Source organism: Ailuropoda melanoleuca, chromosome 5 (assembly GCF_002007445.2).
Source record: "Ailuropoda melanoleuca isolate Jingjing chromosome 5, ASM200744v2, whole genome shotgun sequence".
NCBI lineage: Eukaryota > Metazoa > Chordata > Mammalia > Carnivora > Ursidae > Ailuropoda > Ailuropoda melanoleuca.
In genome coordinates this window covers 128,601,264-128,624,469 of record NC_048222.1, presented here as the reverse complement: position 1 = coordinate 128,624,469, position 23,206 = coordinate 128,601,264, and the positions used below count along the sequence as shown (strand labels likewise).

The 23,206-nt window shown below is 39.9% G+C and overlaps 1 protein-coding gene across 1 annotated transcript in view; it reads left to right on the top strand.

The window, feature by feature from the left end:
* The window catches only part of FGF2 (fibroblast growth factor 2), a 63,136-nt gene that overhangs the window by 703 nt on the left and 39,227 nt on the right, over positions 1–23,206 (top strand).

The window sequence follows — 23,206 nt, the reverse complement described above, 5'->3', positions numbered from 1 at the left end:
CCCCCCGCCCCTCCATTCCAGCTTCTTCCTTCTCTCCGCTCCGACCTTAGTGGGACGTGTGGTTTCTTTCCGCGCAGCCCTCGGCGGTTTCGGGTTCACCACTCGCTCCCTCCTCCCCGGAGCTGCGGTGTCGGGTTAGACACTTCCCCGGCCTTCGGAGTGTGCCAGTTTCCCCTGGTAAACCAGTCCCCCGGGCCCGGAGCCGCAGGCTGCCTGGGCCTGGCCGGCGGGCTCCCTTCACGCAGACAACCTGTTGCTTAGGGGATGCCGGCGGCGGAGAGGTGAGCTGGCTCGCCGAGATGCCGCCCGGGTCCCCACCCTGAAGTTCCAGTCCCTTCTGTGTTGGGGGCGCGCCGTCCCGCGGACAGAGGGACCAAAGCTGAATTAAGTGCTGTTTATTGGAAAAATACCTTCCTTGAGTCGTGCCCTTAAACTCCGATTTGGTAGGATCTGAGCCAGTTGGCACACTGCTCTCAACCATCTATTTTTTTTTTCTNTATTTTTTTTTTTCCTAATTGCCGAACGCTTTCAGAGCAAAAGATACGGACTTTGTTAATAAAGTGCGACACACTTTTGTTTTAATAGTGACAAGAACTGCAAAACTTTAATCTTCCACCTGCAGTTATTAGCTTTGGGACCTTGAGCCTGTTCCCTCGTACTTGAAGTGGGGTGATGTCTACCTTGCGTCAGGTTTGAGGATCAAATGATACTTTATGTAAAGCGCGTGAAGGACTCGTTGCACTAGTGTACACTTTTGTGTTCTGTAAAAACTCTTTGTAGTTACAGAAATAACACTGGCCTACAGTTCTCAAACTTGAGGGGTGCATTAGAATCACCTGGGGGGTTATAACACATTGCTGAACCTTGTCTCCCAGAGTTTGATTCCTTAGGTCTGGAGTGGGGCCTGATGATTCGCTTTTCTAACAAGTTCCCAGGTGATGCTGACCTGGGACCACACTTGAGACCAACTGGTCTATAGCAAAGAGGAGGAAAAGGGCATAAAATGGGCTGATTAACAACATTGATGGAATTTGAAGTGAGAGAAAGAGGATCAGAGTATATTTTGACTGTCATCCTGTAAGTGTAGGTAGAACATCCATTTTAAACCTGTGTGTTTGGCCTTCCTTCCTGGGTTTCAGGTGAAGAATCTGCTTTTCTATTTGCCTAAGACCTGCCCAGCTGCAGAACGTCCCTCCCCAGGAGTTACCTCTTTACCATAAGATGCTGATGGAATGTCATTCACACATGTGAGGTGATATGGAAAGAGGCCAAAGCTTTGCCACCAAACCTGGGTTGAAGAATGGGAAATGTGCTTTTGTATTACTTAGGTCTTTATTGATTCCAAAATAGCAACCAGCAAAAGATGCAGGTCTTTACTTTTTAAAATTTTTTTTAAATTTTATCAACTACTTACATTATCCAGTAAAACTGAAAAAGTACTTGTAACCCAATATATATGGGTTAGTGCTATTTCTTTTTTTTTTTTTTTAAAGATTTTATTTATTTATTCGACAGAAATAGAGACAGCCAGTGAGAGAAGGAACACAAGCAGGGGGAGTGGGAGAGGAAGAAGCAGGCTCATAGCAGAGGAGCCTGATGTGGGGCTCAATCCCACAACGCCGGGATCACGCCCTGAGCCGAAGGCAGACGCTTAACCGCTGTGCCACCCAGGCTCCCCAATGTGCTATTTCTCTATTTTAGTAACTTGAATAGGTTTCACAAAATTAATTTTTATTTTTATGTTTTTTAAAATATTTTATTTATTTGTTAGAGAGAGAGAGTGTGGGCGCACACACAAGCAGGGAGAGTGGCAGGCAGAGGGAGAATCAGGCTCCCCAGTGAGCAAGGAGCCTGATGTGGGGCTCCACCCCAGAACCCTGGGATCAGGACCTGAGCCGGAGGCAGACGCTTAACTGACTGAGCCACCCAGGTGCCCCTAAAATTAAGTTTTAAGCTCTGTGTTTGAAGTTTGGCAGTTGTATGCTCGGCCAGCGCAGCTGAGTAGGGTCAGGTGCATATATGTCTCAAATAGTTTTGTTCTTGTCTAGTAGCACAAACTGTAATCAAAAAGGAGCCTGTTCTATGACTAGAAGACGGAAGAACTCTCCAGATCAGGTTCATGTTGGGGCTTCCCCTAGTCCTTTTTTTTTTTTTTAAAGACACTTTATTAATTGCTGAATCATTTTTTTTTCTTTGAAGCTTTTGATACTCTTTCATTTAGAATAAAACTATATAGGGGGGCGCCTGGGTGGCACAGCGGTTAAGCGTCTGCCTTCAGCTCAGGGCGTGATCCCGGCATTCTGGGATCAAGCTCCACATCAGGCTCTTCTGCTATGAGCCTGCTTCTTCCTCTCCCACTCCCCCTGCTTGTGTTCCCTCTCTCACTGGCTGTCTCTATCTCTGTCGAATAAATAAATAAAATCTTAAAAAAAAACTATATAGGGACTAGTGGATAATTCTGAATTGCATAGCACACTGCCCACCTTGTAGTAACAGATGTTAACTTTTTCTTCCCAACTGTGAGTTTTCCATAATCTTATTTTAACTCACTGGTTCTCAGAGCGGGGTGATTTTGTCCCTGCCCCCCACCCCCAACATTTGGCAAGGCCTGGAGACATTTTTGGTTCATAATTGGAACGGTGCTACTAGTACCTAGTAGGTAGCGGCCAGGGCTACTGTTGGCCATCCTGCAGTGCACAGGATACCTCCATTATCCCAAGCAAAACATTTTCGGATCCCAAATGTTAATAGTGGTAAGGTTGAGAGACCTGCCAACTTGATAACTAGCTAAGGGCAGCATGTTGAAAGTGAAGAGTAGAATACTCATCCAGATTTGTGGAAGGTACAGATTTTTTAAAAATCACCTTTTACCAGGAATAGACTGATAAGAATAAAAACCTAAAATGATAAATTTAGACCACTTCTGTGTAGCTCAATCCAGACACAAGTTTAAATACAGTAAATTTTTTGGCATGTCAATGATATACTGATAGTTGACCAACCAGGGCAAGACTGATGGGAAAGATACGAGAAAAAAATGTTTATGGACATGATATAACACTGTTTTCCCAACCACATCTCCTCCATTACCCAAACAAACAAGACCAGAAAACACGGAAAAACACGGAAAAACANTGTCAATGATATACTGATAGTTGACCAACCAGGGCAAGACTGATGGGAAAGATGAGAAAAAAATGTTTATGGACATGATATAACACTGTTTTCCCAACCACATCTCCTCCATTACCCAAACAAACAAGACCAGAAAACACGGAAAAACAGGGTTAATCGTTGCCACAATTTTCCACTGAATTATGGCTCACATAGCCAGACCTTTTTGAAAAGTTGAAAAACCCATGGTCTCATTCCTCAAGTGGTTTTGTCCAGTTGACCTGAAAATCTCAGAGATTTATTACTTTGGCATTAACATTTTCTGCCCAGATGTCTTCTAAAATGCAAATACCTTTAAAAAGAAGAGTTTGGTCATTATCAGATTTTAACATTTGGTCTGAGTTAAATTGTAAGTATAATTTCTCCCCCCATAGCTGACTAGGACTGGAATTTAGGGAGGGATAGTATAAATGTGGGGTGCTGGTTAGGTATGGGGAATGTGGCTCAGGTGCTAAAGGTGAGACAGGGCAGGAAGGTGTTGGACGGGGAGGGCAGAGGCAGAATGAACGGGGAGGGAGAAGATGACTGAACATCAAATTTCCAACTTCTCGGTGTTGTTGAAGGTCACTTTTGCTTCACACATGGGTATCCTTCTGTGTTTTCACTTGAAAGGGCTGATTTTCCTGTACTTTCCTTATAGTTCTGGAGTAACTTTCATTTGACAGGAGAGTTTTGATAAAAGCAAGATGTGGTGACAGAGTCTATGCTTCTCCAGCATGTGTGCTGCTCACACAGCTTCCTTCTGGTGTCCTGGATGTTTTGACTGGACTATTCAAATGCCCACGGGATTGTGTAACATTAAGCTATACTCTAAAGTCGTGAACCAAGTAAAAACTTCAGAAGAGAAAACATCTTATCCCAAGGAGCACGTACATACACCATGCGCTGGAGTGCAGTGAGTGAAATGTATGCTGCTTATGGACCTTTTAGCCTTAAATGTGTTCCAGATGCTCTTATTTAGGAAAAAAAATGGAGGTAGTTAGCCGTGCTGTTTCTACCCTTGTGCTTCTCCTAGGAGGTGGCGGCCTGTTTGCCATACTTCTCCGCTTCCAGGCTCTAGAGGACACTGAGACTTGGAGAGCCAGAGGAACCTGCCCGCTCCTGTGTGGAGCAGGGATGGGATCCTGGCCCGCCTGACACCCGTGCCCTTTGCCACGGCACGTATTCCATGCAATTCCAGTCATAAAAACAAGGGCTTGTGAAATTCAGAGGGAGGCGTCAGACCTTGTCCTTCACTGGTCTTGTTTTATAGAAGAGAGGATTGAGGTTCAGAACAGTAACTGATGACCAGAGTTCATCTGCTGATCACCCAGTGATCACCCTGGGTGCGCTTCTTGCCCACCGGGTCCCTTGCCTTCTCTTCCTGCCCTCTCCCCGCCTCACTGCACTCTTCCGTTCATTCCGGAGAGCACCCTCCAGGGCCCCCTTTGTGGGCTTCCTGCATTTCGTAGCACTGGGCAAGCCAGCCCCTCTGCGGAGTGGAGTTCTTGAGCAGGGCGACTCCAGTCGTGTTCCTGCAGTATTCGATAAAGTCACCTTTCTTCTCTTCCTTTATGTAAATGACACTACGGATGCAGTGATACTAGATTCTTTCCCCCCATCTTTTTTGGGCAATATCTGGCAAGTGGATCCCACTAATTTGCCTTAATAAGCACAGTGTTTACTGTAATGCTATTTATGTGCAGTAAACAAATGAAGTAAGAATCTAATAGCTCATTTAATCATGGAAATCATGTAATTGGTACAGCAATGAAAGGACAATTCATGAGTCATAGATATTACCACACCTTAGAACCCTTTTAAGAGGAGTTTGATGCCAAGTGACTTCAGTGTAGAAAAGGCAGTGTCCCCTTGTGACACACCCTGAAGGCTCCCCTTGTGTTTATAAAATGGCCGTTATGTAATTAGACTTTGACAATGGCGTAACAATGGCATTCTAAGTATTCTCACTTAGATTTATGATACCATTTTAAATGCATGGTCATGATTTTTAAGTTTAATTTGAAAATAAAAAAAAATTACAGATATAATAAAACACAAACCATTCTTTATACATTATAATTATAAATTGACTTTATTCATCCACACATTGATTCTCAGAAAATCACCATCTGTGATACTGAAAAAGGTAATTTTTAGGTCTCACATCATTGGAACTGTTATTTTTCAATCACAAGATGCCTGTACAACAGGATAGTAACTACACATATGCTATAGCCTTGGCTTGTTTTTCCAAATTCTAGTGTTTGTTGATTTTCCAAAAACCCTGTTTGGGCCCCTTTGTCCTGTAGCTCACATCTGTTAGAAGGCTAGGAGTCGAAAACATGAACTGGAACAAGGCACTTCAGCACATTCAGGGCAAAAACCTGAACGCCATGACTGTATTCTATCCAAGCAAATGTATTTTGTTTTGCTTGTTTTTGAGCTGGTCATTTTCTGCACTTGGAAATCCAAGACTCGGTCTAGTAAATGCTATCAATGCTCAATAAATAATGCTGGATTGTTTGCAAAATCATTTGGAAGATTGTATCATTAGGAAATGCAGTTGTGGCCACATGATTTCCAGTGTTTCCTTGTTGATACTTGTTAGATTCTCTATTGTGTTCTCTTTTGCCATCAAACTCCTCCTTTCTAAGCTAGGTTATTTATGGCCCAAGAAATTTAAGGGAGGACTAAAAGTGGTGACTCCCAGGGAGCCTCACCCTTGAGCCATAGACTGGTTCTTAGAAGCCAGACTAGTCCCATTCTAAATTCCTGTAAGATATTTTTAGTTTGAAGAAATTTGGAGGACCTAGAGGCAACAAACAGCCAATATTCACTGTTTAATTTATGTCTCATCCCAGCTGTCCTCTGTCACTCTTCCTGCACAAGGTGACTTTTGAATTGACCAGCATACCCCTAATGCTTGCTTATTCATTTACAGAATTCTGTAGAGCATGTGTTTTTATATTTTCAAAGGGCTACTTACTTCCGCGTATTAGCTTACCCTGTAAGTGGAATTATTCTATAGAATCCTGAAGTGAAAGTTTTCCAGATTTTAAAGATATTCCAGAGATGATAAAAATGAGGAGGAAATTCCAAGTATAATTGAACTGTTGAAAGGAATTTTCCTGTTTAATTTATAATTTAATTAAGTATTTTTTTTTTAAAGAAGATTTTATTTATCTGTCAGCAAGAGTGAGAGAGCACAAGCAGGGGGAACAGTAGAGGAAGAGGGAGAAGCAGACTCCCCACTGATCAAGGAGCCTGATGCGGGGCTCGATCCCAGGACTCTGGGATCATGACCTGAAGTGAAGGCAGACGCTTACCCATCTGAGCCACCCAGGCCCCCCTATTTAATTATTTAAATTAAGCTATACATTGATTTGTAGTTGAAATTTATAATTAAACTATAAAATGAGTTAAGAAAGAAGTGTTTGTGTGGATTTTTTTTTTTCCTCAAAGGAAATTTGTACGGAGTAGTAATGATCTGGCTGGATTCTCTGAGTACATTGTTCTCTGTTCATAATTTAGGCACCTTAGAGTAGGAACCATGAATTCTCCATATAAATAAGCACCGTAAAGGCTTAGGACCTTTTCCTCAGGGAGTGTTTATTAAGTGTCAGCCGCTGATGAAAACATTTTGTGGGGACCACTCAGCCTGTGTAATAATTACTCATGGGCCATCCCCTGTAGAAAGCTTAGTTGAGGTTTGATGGTCTCTTGGTGTGGTTATGCATACATTTAGATGCTTGGTCAGTCTTTTAATGAAGATGACTATATGTCACAAAGTTATATTTGAAAAGTATTTGGGAATCTTAGAGGCTGGCTATAAGCATTTCTTAGAGTAATCTGTATAGAAAGTTGAATCATTTTTCGTGATTAATAGTTTAAACTTGTTAGGAATTATTATTTTTTTTTTAAAGATTTTATTTATTTATGCGACAGAGACAGAGATAGAGACAGCCAGCGAGAGAGGGAACACAAGCAGGGGGAGTGGGAGAGGAAGAAGCAGGCTCCTAGCGGAGAAGCCTGATGTGGGGCTCGATCCCAGAACGCCGGGATCACGCCCTGAGCCGAAGGCAGACGCTTAACCGCCATGCCACCCAGGTGCCCCTAAACTTGTTAGGAATTCTTTCTTTTTTAAAAAAGCATTTGGATTCTTAGCCTGTACTGTGCGGTACAAACTTCCCTAGGCGTGCGGCACGTTGCTTGCTCATGCTTTTGTGCCCAACACCCTGGAATCCCGTGCTCTCTTCTACTTCATCTCCTTTTCTCGTTTTAACTCTGGATCCTGCCCCCAGAATTCTACTTAAATCATTCTGCGCCCCAGCAGCCTTTCGTGTCAACCATGGGACCTTATCCAATTTGTCACCCTGCTTGACAGTCTACTTGACACTTGATACTTGACACCATACAATTTGACACTTGGTATTATTTCTTGCCTCTGTCTTCTTGAGAATTCTTTGGCTTCTGTCATACCGCATCAACCTGGCTTTCTCACCCATCCAACTGTCCTTTCTTCTGGTTTCTCCTCTTTGTGCTCTTTTGCCTTCATACTCCCCAAGGCTCTGTTTTTGGCCCTCTGCTCTTCTTCCTGTCTACTCCTGTTCCTTCAGCAGATCATTTATAGGCCGTCTCAGTCCCTGATTTCCCATCTCTGTTAGGACTGTGTTTCCCTCTGCTTGAAGGACAAATAGCTATAGTCTCAACTCAAAATGCATAAAAAAGAACTTAACGTCCTTTCCTCAAACTAGCACCCCTTTCTACCAAATTTCTGTTTGTAGTGAAATTCTTCTTCTAGTCTTCAAAGCTAGACACCTCAGAATCTTTCCTGCCTTAATGATTTTTCTTTGCCCTGTCTTTTGATTTCCTGTGCCCTTTACTTACCTACGACCCTACCTGACGTCCCTTTTCAAATGTAATCTATCTGCTCAATCTTATTCCCCACTATTTACCATCCATAGTCTCCTGATGCTGCGGGTGCTCTTACTTAATTGCAGTTTCTCATCTGACAAGACCGTCACTGTTACAGTGGTTGGCCTTTCCTTATGTGAGCCTTGTTTTTGGAAAATCCTTTTTCTTATCAGTTCCTCTCACACACGCTCTTTCCATTCCCACCTTTCTCCCTTTAAAAGTCTTTTAAGACCTAGCTCAGAAATCTTCTCCTCTGTGAAACGTTCCCTACTTTTTTTTTTATCTCTGTTTTCCCCACAGTGCTTGGTACATGAGAACCTAATGACCTCTGTCATCAGACTTTGTTGATGTGTTTCTCTCCTGCAGTGGGACCGAGCTCCTTGCAGGCAAGGACGTGGAAGGATTTTTCGTATCTGACCTCATGCACAGTGGCCACTCAAGGAGTGTTTGTTAAATTCTACACGTACCTACAAATTAGCCGAGTCTTCTCACTTCCGTTCTGACCCTCTCACATCCTCCTCTTCTTTGCTTTAATCCACTGCTTCCTGAATCATGTTTCAGGCCACATTTCTTTCACACCATCCTGGACCATCTTTCCTTTCCCATATACTTCTAACAGTTTGATATGTTTTAATTTCATGTCCCTTAATGTTATTGGAAATTCCTAGTTGGGAAGAATTTAAAAAAAAAAATTCAAACATTACCTAGCAATCTCTTTTTCTCCTGTTTTCTCTGAGGGTCTGAGACTGAATTGACTCATCCCAGATCCTTTTGGCTCCATTTGCTGAATGAATGACCAGGCCGAAGACTTTGAGGAGGTTCAATCAACATTTGTAGAAAGAGCTAGAACTTTAAATAAATAAACATAAATAATTCAGTATGAGGCATGTAAAGGGGATAAAATGAAGGCAGCATCACTGTAGTTTTTTCTGCAGACACCTTTCACATACTCGAAAGAAGTAATAAAGGTAAAACATAATCATTTGCTGGGATTACTTTTTTATTGTGGAAGTTTTTCTTTTCAGTTATTGAGTAACATCAATATGTCTAGCCAATTCCAGAACGAGTTCTAATCCTCTAAATAAGGAGTACAGATCTGACAATTCATACTTGAATCAGACACTTTAATCCTTAAGCCTCTCTCTCTCAAGTCTAAAACCAGTGAATCATTTTATAAATTAGGATTAAGAACTATCTGGTACCGTTGTTAGTATCCTTTTTGGCTCTGAGGGAATGGCACAAATCGTTTAGTCCTAATATTCAGATTTATGAGCCAAAATTCATTACCACAATCTTAAAACTCTTGAAAGGATAGAAATTGTATGACAAAGTGAGTCATAGTCTTTGTGATGTGATGTCTGTAAGGGTGGGTGGGAGAATTTGCTGAATGACCGGTCTTATTCTACTCCTTTCTAAGCTGAATCATTTTGCAAATAGAAAACAATTCATAGGTTTTTCAGTGGTCATTCCAGAAATAGAAAATGGAAGAGGGTAACAGAATCAAATAATGCCTCCATTTAAAAAATTTCTTTTCGAAGTGTATCTCTTGAACAGTCTTTGTTCTGAGTTAGAAATAACATTAATTTAGTTACTGCTTAATGATGCCTATCTTTTAATCTAACACCTCCGGTCTCTCTCTCTCTCACCTATTAATTATGTTAGTTTTCTTGCCTAGATTTTTTTTCCATTCTCCTGTGTAATTTGACCTTTCTAGCTTTGACTCATTTGAAGATGGTGTATGTGTTTTGGGGGGAGGTGTCATTTACTTACTGGCTCAATGGCTACTTGGATGGGGACTCAAGGAAAGAAAGTCTCTTTAATCTTGGAAATTATGATTCTGGGATGGTATAATCTTGCATTTTGCATGGTTGGTCCTCTATTTGTTACTTCTTATTAGAAACAGATGTTTGGAGAGCCTTTCTCAGAGTCCAATTTAGTCCTTAATCTTTAAATGTAAGATTAATTAACCTTATTTCCTTATCTTCTTTGGGGGTAGAGCATTTGTCCAAAAATTATGTGAAAAAAGAAATACTCTATTTTGAGTGTGTTTCTAAGTTTTAGAAGTTCTTTTTACATACTTACATTTTTACATTCCTCTAAACTCAATAATTTAGTGATGGGAATATAGTGCAAGTAAAATTGGAAGACAGTCTTGCTAACTGGTTTAATAGAGATACTATATATAAAGAAGACATATGCAGCTAGTGTTGGATTAAAAAATAATGAATTACAGCAACTCTTTCGGCTGTTACATGGTGGGAAAAGTGAGGCACAGATTATTTTGTAGGGAGGGTATTAAAGCCACAAAGTATTCAGGGGATCTGTCCAACCTTGGCCAGATGCCTAGGGAGATTGCCACAGTCCTAGGCAAAGTCTCTGTACCGGGCAGTAGAGGAAGGTCTAGTTGTTTGGCCTTCACCTCTATATTCCTAGGAGCTTGGAATTTACAAAGTATTTTTTGAATGAATGGATGAAATTCTTGAGAACATGCTCTATGTCAGCTTTATACATAGTATGTTTAATCTTGATTACAAATATCATTAACCTCATTTATAGATAAGAATACAGTTTTGGTATTACCTTTTCAAAACACGATCTCTTTGTGACAACAGGTAATGAATTATACCTTCTAGATTTCTTGGTGTTTAGAACACAGATTTATGGTCAGAATTCCAGATAGACAATGTAGTAGAAATTAAAACAGAAATAGCAACTTAAAAAAAGAATTTAAATTTTTCCCAGAGGCTTCGCCATGTCCAGCAAAGCTAGGGTCCCTGCCATTTTTTTCTCCCACAATTTTATTACATTATTTTTGTTTAGGAAATATTAGGCTTTTAATATAAAACAATTCCTTGGGCATTTGGGAATTTCAGTCAGTTAAGTGTCTTTCGGCCCTGGTCATGATCTCAGGATCCTGGGATTCAGCCCCATGTCGGGCTTCTAACTCAGTGGGGAGTCTCCTTCTCCCTCTCCCTCTGCCTGCTAATGCTCTCTCTTTCTCTCACAAATAAACAAAATCTTAAAAAAAAATACAACAATTCCTTAAAATTTAGGGGTTGTTTTCTGAAGAACTCAAAGATTTTTAAATGGCATGTACAAAAATAGACTAGGACATAATTAAAGGTAAATACTATATAAGAGTGGAACGAACCTTGAAGACAGGGTCTGGAAGATTAAAATGGAGGATAAGCTGGGGCATACAGAAAGTGCAAGAGAATAACTGAAAGGATGTTTTAAAAGCTAGTTGCTTTCAAGGAAATTCGAGATAGGCTCACTATTTAAGAATACGTGGTGTAAGACTAAAAACCTACCCCCCAAAAGCAGATGTAGTTGGACCTATTTTATTTTAATCTTCCATTTCATTTTAAACTTCTTCTTTTAATCTGCTCCATCAGTAATTTTTTAGTGTTTGCTACGGAGGAAATAAAGACCAAGATTGACAAAAATGTATCAAGAAAGCACTTAACCAGACACATCCAGAAATGTGTCTAAAATTAAACAACTCTTTCCTTGAAATCACTTGCCCCCCCCCTTTCGACTTCCCAATATTTTTAAACGTTATCACCATCTTTCCTGCCAGCCAGGCCCATCTCTTGGAGCAAATGTCTACTCTTCATGTTCCTCAATGCTCACATCCTTTTCTTGAGCCCTATGCAGTGTCTTTTACACTTGCTCTGGTCTCCGCACCCTTGCCACAGCTGCTCTGGTTGTGTCCCTGACTGTTGCATCTGCGGGCTAACCCATCCCATCTGTGTGAGTCTGCTAGGACTGCCATAACAAAATACCGTGGACTGAGTGGCTCAAGCAACAGAGATCTATTTTCTCATAGTTCTGGAGGTTACAAGTCCAAGATCAAGATGTCTGCAGGTTTGATGTCTTCTGAGGCTTCTCCTTGGTTAGCAGATGGCTGCCTTCTTGCTGCCTCTTCACTTGGGCATCCCTCTGTGCACACACAAAGTTCGCCTTGTGAAAGACACCTGTCAGGTTGGGTTAGGGCCCTCTCTAATGACTTCATTTTAACTTCATCACCTCTCTAGAAGCCTGATCTTCAAATACATCATTTTCTGAGGTAGTGGGAGTTAGGGCTTAAACATATGAATTTGGGGGGAGGGTGAGATGTAATTCAGGCAGAGTAATCCTTCTGAAGACCAGCTCTGGTCATGTTATTCCCGTCCTCCGTGAAACATATGGACCTGAAAGAGGCCAACCCTTGGTACACACATTGCACTGTTGGCACTGCTGAGTCTGTAAGAACCACAGAGAATAGGAAATTTACCAGCAGATGGGCAGTTGTCTTAGATATCAAAAAGCGGAATAAAGATGTTTTCTGGAAACTAGAGACAGGTAGTAAGCTTAATGTAGATCCTTGCTAAAAAAAAACAAAACAACAACAACAACAACAAAAAAAAAACAAAAAAAGTTCCAAGAGGCTTGAGAATACTGAGAAAAGAAAACACAGTAAGTAGTGTATAGGGTAAAATAATAGAATAGTAACATGCATAGCCTGGATGTGTTGATTTCAGTGGGGTATCTGACCAAATTTTTTTTCAGGTTCTGTAATATTTATACTGCTTTTAAAAAAGTTTTTATTTAAATTCCAGTAACATACACTTTATAATAGTTTTAAGTGTACAATATAGTGATTCAACCCTTGCATACATCACCCTGTGCTCATTATGACAAGTGCGTTCCTTATTCCCCATCACCTATTTCACCCATCCCTCACCTACCTCCCCTCTGGTGACTATCAGTTTGTTCTCTACAGTTGGAGTCTATTTCTTGATTTGTCTCTCTCTCTCTTTCCCTTTGTTTATTTTATTTCTTAAATTCCACATATGAATGAAATCATATGGTATTTGTCTTTCTCTGAATCAATTCTCTTAGCATTATACTCTAGCTCTATCCATGTTGTTGCAAACAGCAAGATTTCATTCGTTTTTATGACTGAATAATATTCCATTGTGTGTATATATATATATAATATATAATAATGATATTCGATTGTGTATATATATCATACACCACATTTTCTTTATCAGTACATCAGCTGATGGACACTTGTGCTGCTTCCATATCTTGGCTAATATAAATAATGCTGCTATGAACATAGGGTTTCACGTATCCCTTTGAATTAGTGTTTTGTATTCTTTGGGTAAATACCCAGCAGTGGAATTACTGGATCATGTGGTAATTCTATTTTTTACTTTTGAAGGAAATGCCATACAGTTTTCCACAATGGCTGCACCAGTTTGCATTCCCACCAACAGCATAAGGGTTCCTTTTTCTCCACATCCATGCCAACTCCTGTTGTTTCTTGTTTTTTAATTTTAGTCATTCTGACAGGTATGAGGTGATACCTCATTGTGGTTTTGATTTGCTTTTCCCTGATGATAAGTGATGATGAGAATCTTTTCATGTATCTGTTGGCCATCTGTATGTCTTTGGAGAAATGTCTGTTCGTGTTTTCTGCCCATTTTTTTAATTGGTTGATTTGTGGGTATTGAGTTGTATAAGTTCTTTATGTATTTTGGATACTAACCCTTTATCAGCTATGTCATTGCAAATATCTTCTTCTATTCTGTAGGTTGCCTTTTACTTTGGTTGATTAATTCCTTTTTTGCACAGAAGATTTTGATGTAGTCCCAATAGTTTATTTTTACTTTTGTGTCCTTTGCCTCAGGAGATATATCTAGAAAGAAGTTGGTATAGGTGATATCAAAGAAGTTACTGCCTATGTTCTCTTCTAGGATTTTTATGGTTTCAGGTCTCACATTTAGGTCTTTCATCCATTTTGAATTTATTTTTGTGTATGGCATAAGAAAGTAGTCCAGTTTCATTCTTTGCATGTTGCTATCCAGTTTTCCCAACATCATTTTTTGAAGAGACAATCTTTTTTCTTGGATATTATTTCCTGCTTTGTCAAAGATTAGTTGACCATATAATTATGGGTTTACGTCTGGGTTTTCTATTCTGTTCTATTAATGTATGTGTCTTTTTTTGTGCCAGTACTGTGCTGTTTTGGTTACTACAGCATTGTAATAGAACTTGAAGTTCAGAATTATGATACCTCCAGCTTTGCTTTTCTTTTTCAAGATTGCTTTGGCTATTTGGGGTCTTTTGTGGTTCTATTAAAATTTTAGGATTGTTTGTTCTGGTTCTGTGAAAAATGCTGTTGGTATTTTCATATGGATTGCATTAAATGTATAGATTACTTTCGGTACTATGGACATTTTAACAATATTCTTCCGTTCTGTGAGCATGTATTGTCTTCCCATTTCTTTGTATCATCTTCGACTTCTTTCTTTGGTGTTTTTTAGTTTTTCAGAGTACAGGTCTTTCACCCCTTTGGTTGGGTTTATTTCTAGGTATCTTATTATTTTGGGTACAATTGTAAATGGGATTGTTTTCTTAATTTCTTTCTGCTGCTTCATTATTGGTGTATAGAAATGCAACGGATTTCTGTACATTGATTTTGTACCCTGCAACTTTACTGAATTCATTTATCAGTTGTAGCAGTTTTTGGGTGCAGTCTTTATGATTTTCTATATACAGTATCACATCATCTGCCAATAGTGGAAGTTTTACTTCTTCCTTATACATTTGGATGCCTTTTATTTCTTTGTGTTGTCTGACTGCTATGGCTGGACTTCCAATACTATGTTGAATAAAAGTGGTGAGAGTGGATATCCTTGTCTTGTTGCTGACCTTAGGGGAAAAGCTCTCCATTTTTCCCCATTGACGATGATGTTAGCTGTGGGTTTTTCATATGTGGCCTTTATTATGTCAAGGTATGTTCCCTCTAAACCTACTTTGTTGAGGGCTTTCCTCATGAATGGATGTTGTACTTTGTTAAATGCTTTTTCTATGTCTATTGAAATAATCATATGGTTCTTATCTTTTATTGGTATGATGTATCACATCGATCAATCTGCAAATATTGAACCCACCCTTGCAACCCAGGAATAAATCCCACTTGATCATGGTGAATGATTTTTTTAATGTATAATTGAATTTGGTTTGCTAGTATTTTCTTGAGAGTTTTTGAATCTGTGTTCATCAGAGATGTTGGCCTGTAGTTCTCTTTTTTAGTGGTGTTTTTATCTGGTTTTGGTATCAGGGTAATGCTGGCCTCATAGAATGAATTTGGAAGTTTTCTATTTTCTGGAATAGTTTTAGAAGAATACGTGTTAATTCTTCTTTAAATGTTTGGTAGAATTCACCTGGAAAGCCATCTGTTCCTGGACTTTTGTTTGTTGGGAGTTTTCTTGATTATTGACTCATTTTCTTTGGTGGTTATCTGTCTGTTCAAATTTTCTATTTCTTCCTGTTTCAGTTTTGGTAGTTTATCTTGTTTCTAAGACTTTATCCATCTCTTCTTGGTTGTACAATTTGTTGGCATACAGTTTTTCATAATATTATGATTGTTTGTATTTCTGTAGTGTTTGTTGTTATTTCTCCTCTCTCATTTGTGATTTTATTTGAGTCTTTTCTCTGTTTTTCATGGTAAGTCTGTCTAGAGGTTTAACAATTTTATTGATTTTTCTCAAAAAAAACAGCTCCTGGTTCATTCATCTGTTCTATTATTTAGTTTCCATATCATTTATTTCTGCTCTGTTCTTTATTATTTCTTTCCTTCTACTGGTTTTAGGTTTGTTGTTGTTGTTCTTTTTATAGCTTCTTTAGGTATAAGGTTAGGGTGTCTATTTGAGATTTTTCCTGCTTCTTGAGTTAGGCCTACATTACTACAAACTTGCCTCTTAGAACCGCTTTGGCTGCATCCCAGAAGTTTTGGACTGTTGTGTTTTCATTTTCATTTGTTTGCATGTACTGTTTTGTTTCTTCTTTTATTTCCTGGTTGACCCATTCATTGTTTAATAATATGTTATTTAACCTCCATGTATATGTGGTTTTTTTCAGACTTTTTTCTTGTGGTTGAATTCTTGTTTCATAGTGTTATAGTAAGAAAATATGCATGGTATGATTTCGATCTTCTTGAATTTGTTGAGGCTTGTTTTATGGACTAATATGTGACTTATCCAGAGAATGTTCCATGTACACTTGAAAAGAATGTGTATTCTGCTGTTTTAGAATGGAATGTTCTAAATATATCTGTTAAATTCATCTGGTTCAGGGTGTCGTTCAAAGCACTTGTTTCCTTGATTTTCTGTTTAGATGTTCTGTGTATTGATATAGGTGGGGTATTAAAGTCCCCTACTCTTATTATCAATTAGATCCTTTATGTTTGTTTTTAACTGTTTTATGTGTCTGGGTGCTCCTATGTTGGGTGCATAAGTATTTACAATTATTGTACCTTGTTGGATTGTCCTCTTTATTATTATGTAGTGTCCTTCTTTGTCTCTTGTTACAGTCTTTGTTTTAAAGTCTACTTTGTCTGATATAAGCATTGCTATTCTGGCTTTCTTTTGACATCCATTTGCATGATAGATGTTTCTCACCCCCTCACTTTCAGTCTGCAGGTGTCTTTACAGCTAAAATAGGTCTTTTGTAGGCACCATATAAATGGGTCTTTTTTTTTTTTATTCATTCTGTCACCTTTTATCTTTTGATTGGGGCACTTAGTCCATTTATATTCAAAGCAATTATTAATAGATTTGTATTTGTTGTCATTTTATTTTATGGTTGTTTCTGAAGATTTTTTTCTGATCTTGTCTTTCTCCCATGGTTTGCTGATTTTCTTTAGTATTATAATTGGATTTCTTTCTCCTTATTTTTTGCGTATTTATTAGTCATTTTTGATTTATGGTTACCATTAGGTTTGTATATAACTTCTGCATGTGGCAGTCTACATTAAGTAGATGGGCATTTAAGTTTGAACCCATTCTTTACCTCTCTTCTCCATGTTTTAGATAATATGCTGTTATATTTTATATTCTTTTATTTTGTGAATTTCTTGACTGATTTTTTTTACAGAAATATTCATTTTTTTCTTTTCCTGCTTTTGTGTTTTTTACCTTATACTGTCACTTTTAGTTTCTCCTTTCCACTTAGAGATTCCCCTTAATATTTATTACAGGGTTGGCTTAGTGGTCATGAACTCCTTTAGTATTTGTTTTTCTGGGAAACTCTTTATCTCTCCCTGTGTTCTGAATGAGGGTCTTGCTTGGTAGAATATTCTTGGCTGCAGATTTTCCCTATTCATGTTACTGCCCCCTGGCTTGCCAAGTTTCTGTTTAACAACCTCCTGTCAACCTTATAGGTTTTCCCTTATAAGTTACTGTCTTTTGTCCTGCTGCTTTTAAATTTTTTTCTTTATCATTATAATTTGATAATTTCATTACAATATGTCTTTGTGTGGGTCTGCTTTTGTTGATTTTGATGGGAGTTCTGTGTGCCTCCTGGATAGGGATATATGTTTTCTTCCCAGATTATGGAATTTTTCAGCTATTATTTCTTCAAATAAATTCTCTGCCCCCTTTTATCTCTCTTCTTCTTCTGAGACTCCTATAATGCAAATGTTATTATGTTTGATGGACTCACTGAGTTCTCTAGGTCTATTTTCATTTTGCATAATTCTTGTTTCTCTCTTTTGTTCAGCTTGATTACTTTGTATTACCCTGTCTTGTAGGTTATTGATTCATTCCTCTCCTTCTTCCATCCTGCTGTTCATTCCATCAGGCATGTTTCTCATTTCATTTTTGTGCCCTTTATCTCTGCTATGTTATTCCTTATCTCTGTGTTACGGGTCTTACTCATGTCTTCCATTCTTTTGTCAAGTCTAGTGACTGTTCTTATGATCATTACTTTAAATTCTCTATCAGGCATGTGACTTACATCTTTTTCACTTAGATCTCTGGCCATGATCTTGTCCTGTTCTTTTGTTTGGGATGAATTTCTCTGTCTTCTTATTTTGTCTAATAAGTCTCTTTGCATGTTTATTTGTGATAGGACAGACAGCTATATTTCCTGTTCTTGAGGGTAATGACCTTATGAAGAAGAGATCCTGTAGTGTCCTGCCATGTAGTGTCCCCTGCTCCCCAGGGCCTGGTGCTTCCAGGAGTGTCTCCAATGTGTGCTGTATGTGCTCTGCTCTTTTGTCCTGGCCGCTTCATCCTCTGGCCAGTTGTCTGCAGAGGCTCTTTATGCGTGTTGTGGGCAGTGTTTGGTCCCTGGCCTGAAGGTGATGCATTTTAACTAGGTGTGCCTGGTGTATTTGTGAAATGAGGCTTGTCACCACCACTGTGGAACTGAGGACCTGCAAAACTCCCCTATCAGGAGCTGTGGTGTGGGCAGGAGTTTGGGCCGGTCCTCTGGGGGAGGGGTCTGCTGTGCTGGGACTGAGATAAGTGTTATTGGGAGGGGTGGTTTCACTGGGTGGGGTGGGGTTTGGTGTAAGCAAGTTAGGTAGCCAGTGTCTGAGCTGTGCTCCTTCCTGCAGGTGGCTGGGGAGGGAAATGATGCCTACCAGTTCCTTTGTTTCTTGAGGCATCTCTCTGTGAATGCTGCCTCTCTGGGACATGCTCTGAGATAAGTAGCTAACCTCCCCTGTGTGCCCCAGGTGCTCTTAAAATCACTGTTTCTATGCTGTATGTCCATAGGCTGTTTGTCCTGCCTTTTTCTCCAAGAGCAGAGCAATGCCTTCTGACCTCTCCCAGGGCCAAGCATGCTGACCTTTAAAACTGCAGGCTTTAAGTCACACTGGTTGCAAGAACTCATGAAATTGGCTTTCTGAGCCAATTGCTGTGGTGATTTGTTTCCCCTTGGGCTCCCCTGTGTATTAGTTTGTCTCTCGCCCTTCTCTACTACTGTGACTCCCTCTCCACCCCATTGGCCATGATTCATTTCTCTCCCAAGCCATGTCTCTGCACTTCCTTCCTTCTTTGATGTGGCCTCTTCTCTACTGTCAGTTGTGGAGTTTGTTCTTCCAGTCTTCAGGGTGGTTTCTGGGGTATTTAGGATGATTTGATAGTCATCTACTTGTATTCACGTGACAAGGGGAGCCTGGGGTCCTCCTGCTCCTCTGCCATTCTTTCTTTCTCCTGACTGAATTTTTCATACCAACATTTTACAAAAGAAGTGTGTTTTCTTCGGGAGAGCGTCTAGAGTTTTTCATGTTTTGGCGTGTTGGGCCAGGCCCATGAGCCCCTTCACTTTTAATGACCAGGAAGGCAAAAAATTAAAGATAAAATTGGTGATAGGGATTTATTGTTATGATCTAAAAGTATTCTTAATAGACAGCTGACCCTATTCTCCAATTACCACCAAAGTGATGCTTTAGATTCTTATTCTAAATCAAAGTTATGATTTTGGTGAGACCCCCCACCTAACTTTTAACAGCAGTATAGTTAATCTCCCTGTGCAACAAGAGAAGTCATTTAGTTATTTACATACGTGTTTTGCAACAAGGAATTTTTCTTGGAAGTCACTTCAGGAAGTTACATTACTGAAAGTTAGATATTCTCTGAGTGTTCTAATGAGATTAGAAGAAAAAAATAGTTGGGATATCTGTTTGGTTACACCTACATTGCATATTTTCCAGACTTAAATTATTTTTGGCCTTGTTTAATGATGTGGAACTGTAGAGCTTTTATGTTGTAGAATTCTGAAAAAGTTTGGCCTGGTTACCCGTGAGTATCACCTCCAGAAGTGGGGTTAGGCACCTCTGTTTTTGCAGAAGGAACCTAACACCCATCATGGCTGACAGTTAAAACATCTGGTCCTGCTCTCTAGGTAGCACAGAGAGTGGAACTTTTTAGAAGACCTGATGTGGGGAATAATATTTATGGAAGCCTGACTCAAGGATATATAGTATATCTTTACTTCAGGTTGGAGAGTCCAACCTGAGGGGTCCATCCATGGACAAGCTTTGATTCCTTAAAAATAAGTGCAAAATATCATGCCGGGGTGTTTTCCTGAGAGGATACATGGCGTTTTGTCAAGATTCTCAGAGTTGTCCATGATCCAAAATATGCTAAGTACAGTACACCGGAATCACTCTATCTTCTAATTAGCCTGACCAGCAATGAGAACCAGTTTGAATGTGTTGGTTGGTGTGAGCCTTTAGCTTATGGTGACTGGTTTTTGAGTATAACTTTGCCTGTATGAAACTCCTCTCTGTGTTAATTCTAAGATGTGTTTAAAGCTGCTGTTTATCTCATTTCATAGTGCCCGCTTTGAGGTCCCTTGGGAAAAATTGCTCTTTGGTAACTGTGTCAGGAGTACTTACCCTTCTCCTTCACAGCCAGTTTGTTTTAACTTTACTGTCTCTGAGAAACTTGTTACTGCTATTGGCTTCTAGAAAGCCAAATATGTGGTCTGCTTCTTGCATGTATAATGATCTCAATCCTAGCTTCACCAGTTTTCAGCACTTGAATTTGTTTGCCTCATTTAAAAACCATTTTTAACATTTTTTTTTGTCTTGGTATGTTGTCAATATCTTTGTGACTCATCTTACATATTATTTGGGACCTGACAAGTTTTACCTCAATAAAAATAATGTATTTATTGATTTGTTATTTTATCCACAGGTGTCTAATATATTGTCATGTATAGCATTAGACACTGGGAATTAAGTCCGATGAGAGAGGCCCATACCCCTTTAAAACATGTATTGTCTGGGAGGATAAGAAGAGATGTAAAATGTTATGCCTGCTGTGCTTCTGTTGTGTCCTTGTGTTGTAACAAGGTGAGGTCATCCCAAGGAGGATAGTCAGTTCTGACAGGAAAGTCAGAAAAGGCTTGGAACAAGAGTTACTGCTCAGCTGGGTCGTGGGAGGCAAGTAGGTGTTACCACCAAAAAGTGATGCCTTAGATTTTTATTCTAAATCAAAGTTACAACTTTTTGGTAGACCCTCCACCCAACTTTTAACACCAAGGTGCTAATATCCCCATTCAGCAGAAGTCATTTACTTATTTACATATATGTTTTGCAACTCAACTAATTTTTGTTGGAAGGCAAAAAAGGGCATGAAGGCCAAGGAAACCGTACCAGGTCTGGTATGTTTTGGAAACTGCAAATAGTTTGGCGTGCCTGGAGTAGAGGGTTATGGTAAACAGCAAGGCCAGCCACATAGGAAGGGCCTGGGTTCGAACGGGCCTTGGAAACCATGCAGAACAATTTGATCTTTATCCTTGAGGCCGTGAGGAGTCAATGAAATATTTTAATCAGGGGAATAAGAGTATCAGATTTGGGCTTTGTAAAATCACTTGGGTGTGTGGGATGGGTTGGAGAGTGTAAGGCTGGGAGTAGGGAGGACAGTTAGGAAATTATTAAAGTAGTCCGATTGAGAAACGTAAGTCTCCCACCATTGCCTGGGACACTGTAAGTGATATATGTGCATTAGAGTGGAGGGGTCTTCGTTTGTCAGGAGAAGAAAGGAAATTATTGGAGCAATACTGAAAATTTTAGTCTATTAATGAAAATGCATACACACGAAAGGGTTATATACTTACGGACTATTTAAGACTAAGATCTGAAAAGGATACACACTGAACTGCTAACAAGTGGTTATAACTTTGAAGAGGAATGGAATTGGGAGAGAAGAGATGAAGGCAAATCTTTACTTCTTTACCCATTTATTGAGAAAAATTTTAAAATAATATATCCATACATTATTTCCATAAGAGTTTCTGAGCAGAATGAATGGGGAGTGAGGGAGTGGAGGCAGGTGTTAGGTACTATTCTCTGGGGGTAGGAATGTGAAGGGATGGAGACAAGTGAGATAGTGACCTCCAGGTTATGTCTCAGGAGGAGTGGGTGGACACAGCACATCAGCTGACCGTTCGCATTGCTTGTGAGCAGTGCTCAGGCCTGTGCCTTCCCGTTAGAAGGCAGCCACTTCTCATTCATGCGTCCCTTGGCTTCTCTCCTCTTCAATCCCGCTCGAGGGATGTGTGGCCTTGGTTACTCTCGCTGTAACTGCTTTACTTTGCTAAGGGAAATGATGCTTCATTAGTACTTGAAAGCAGAGCATTATTTCTAATTTACTGTATGGTCTAAGTCAAAGCACAACAAAAATCTAAATCTGAACATATTCTGCATAATACATTTTACTTTTCTAAAGTGTGAAAATCATAACTGTGTTCTTTGGGAAACTCCTATACTGACGGAACAATGATGTGGGACTGATGCGAAGGTACTGAATCAGAACACACAGGAAGGGGCATGTCACTGTGTGCTGGGCGTGATGTACGGGCAGTATGGCTCACCGAAGGTCAGCCTGGCTTCTGAGTGCCATCAGAGATGAGCCCTGCAGGGGGAGACGCGGCTGCTTAGGGCTACAGCCAGACAGGTGCTCTCTCCTGACGACCTAGCAATTTGATTTTTAGGAGGCCTGTATGAGTGATGGTGTTCCAGAGAAACAGAAGAAATAGGAGAAACACATGAGTTAGAGCGGGAAGGAGAAGGGGAGGGAGAGAGGGAGGGAGAGATTTATTTTAAGGAATTGGTTCCTGTGATTATGGAAGCTGGCAGCCTGTCAGGCTGGACACCTAGAGAAGAGCCAGTGTTGCGATTTCAATTCCAAAAGCCATCTTCTAGCAGAATTCCTTCTCATTCAGGGAAGGTCAGTCTTTTGTTCTATTCAGGCCTTCAACTGATTGGATGAAGGCCCCCCACATTGTAGAGAAGGGTTATCTGTTTTACTCAAAATCTAGTGATTTAAATGTAAATCTCATCCAAAAACATCACAGAAGTATCCAGAATAATGTTTGACCAAATATCTGCGTATCATGGCCCAGCCAAAGTGACACATAAAATTAACAATCACAGGGCCCTTACTGGCATAAATTCTAGAGTGACCTGAGGTATCCAACCCTGGCTTGGATAGGACCAACTTATTCACTATGATGCCCAAGGACATGAGTCAGAGAGTTCCTGACAGAGGACTAGACTGGCCTCCTATTAATACCGAGACGTTTAGTTTTGCTTTGGTCCCCAGCTCATCACTGAAGCACTAAGGAGGCTCCCCCTTATATGACTGGTGCTTGCCATGGGACATGGTGTCTAGCTCCTTTCTCTCTCTCTCCCCCACCGCCCTCCTCATCTTCCTTTCCCTCCCCCTCCTCTTCCTATTCTTTCTCTTCCTCCTCACCTCCTCCTCTTCGTCTCCTCCTCCTTTTTCCCCAATCCCCTTCCTCCCCCTTTCTTTAATACAGTTGGCATATAGCATTATATTAG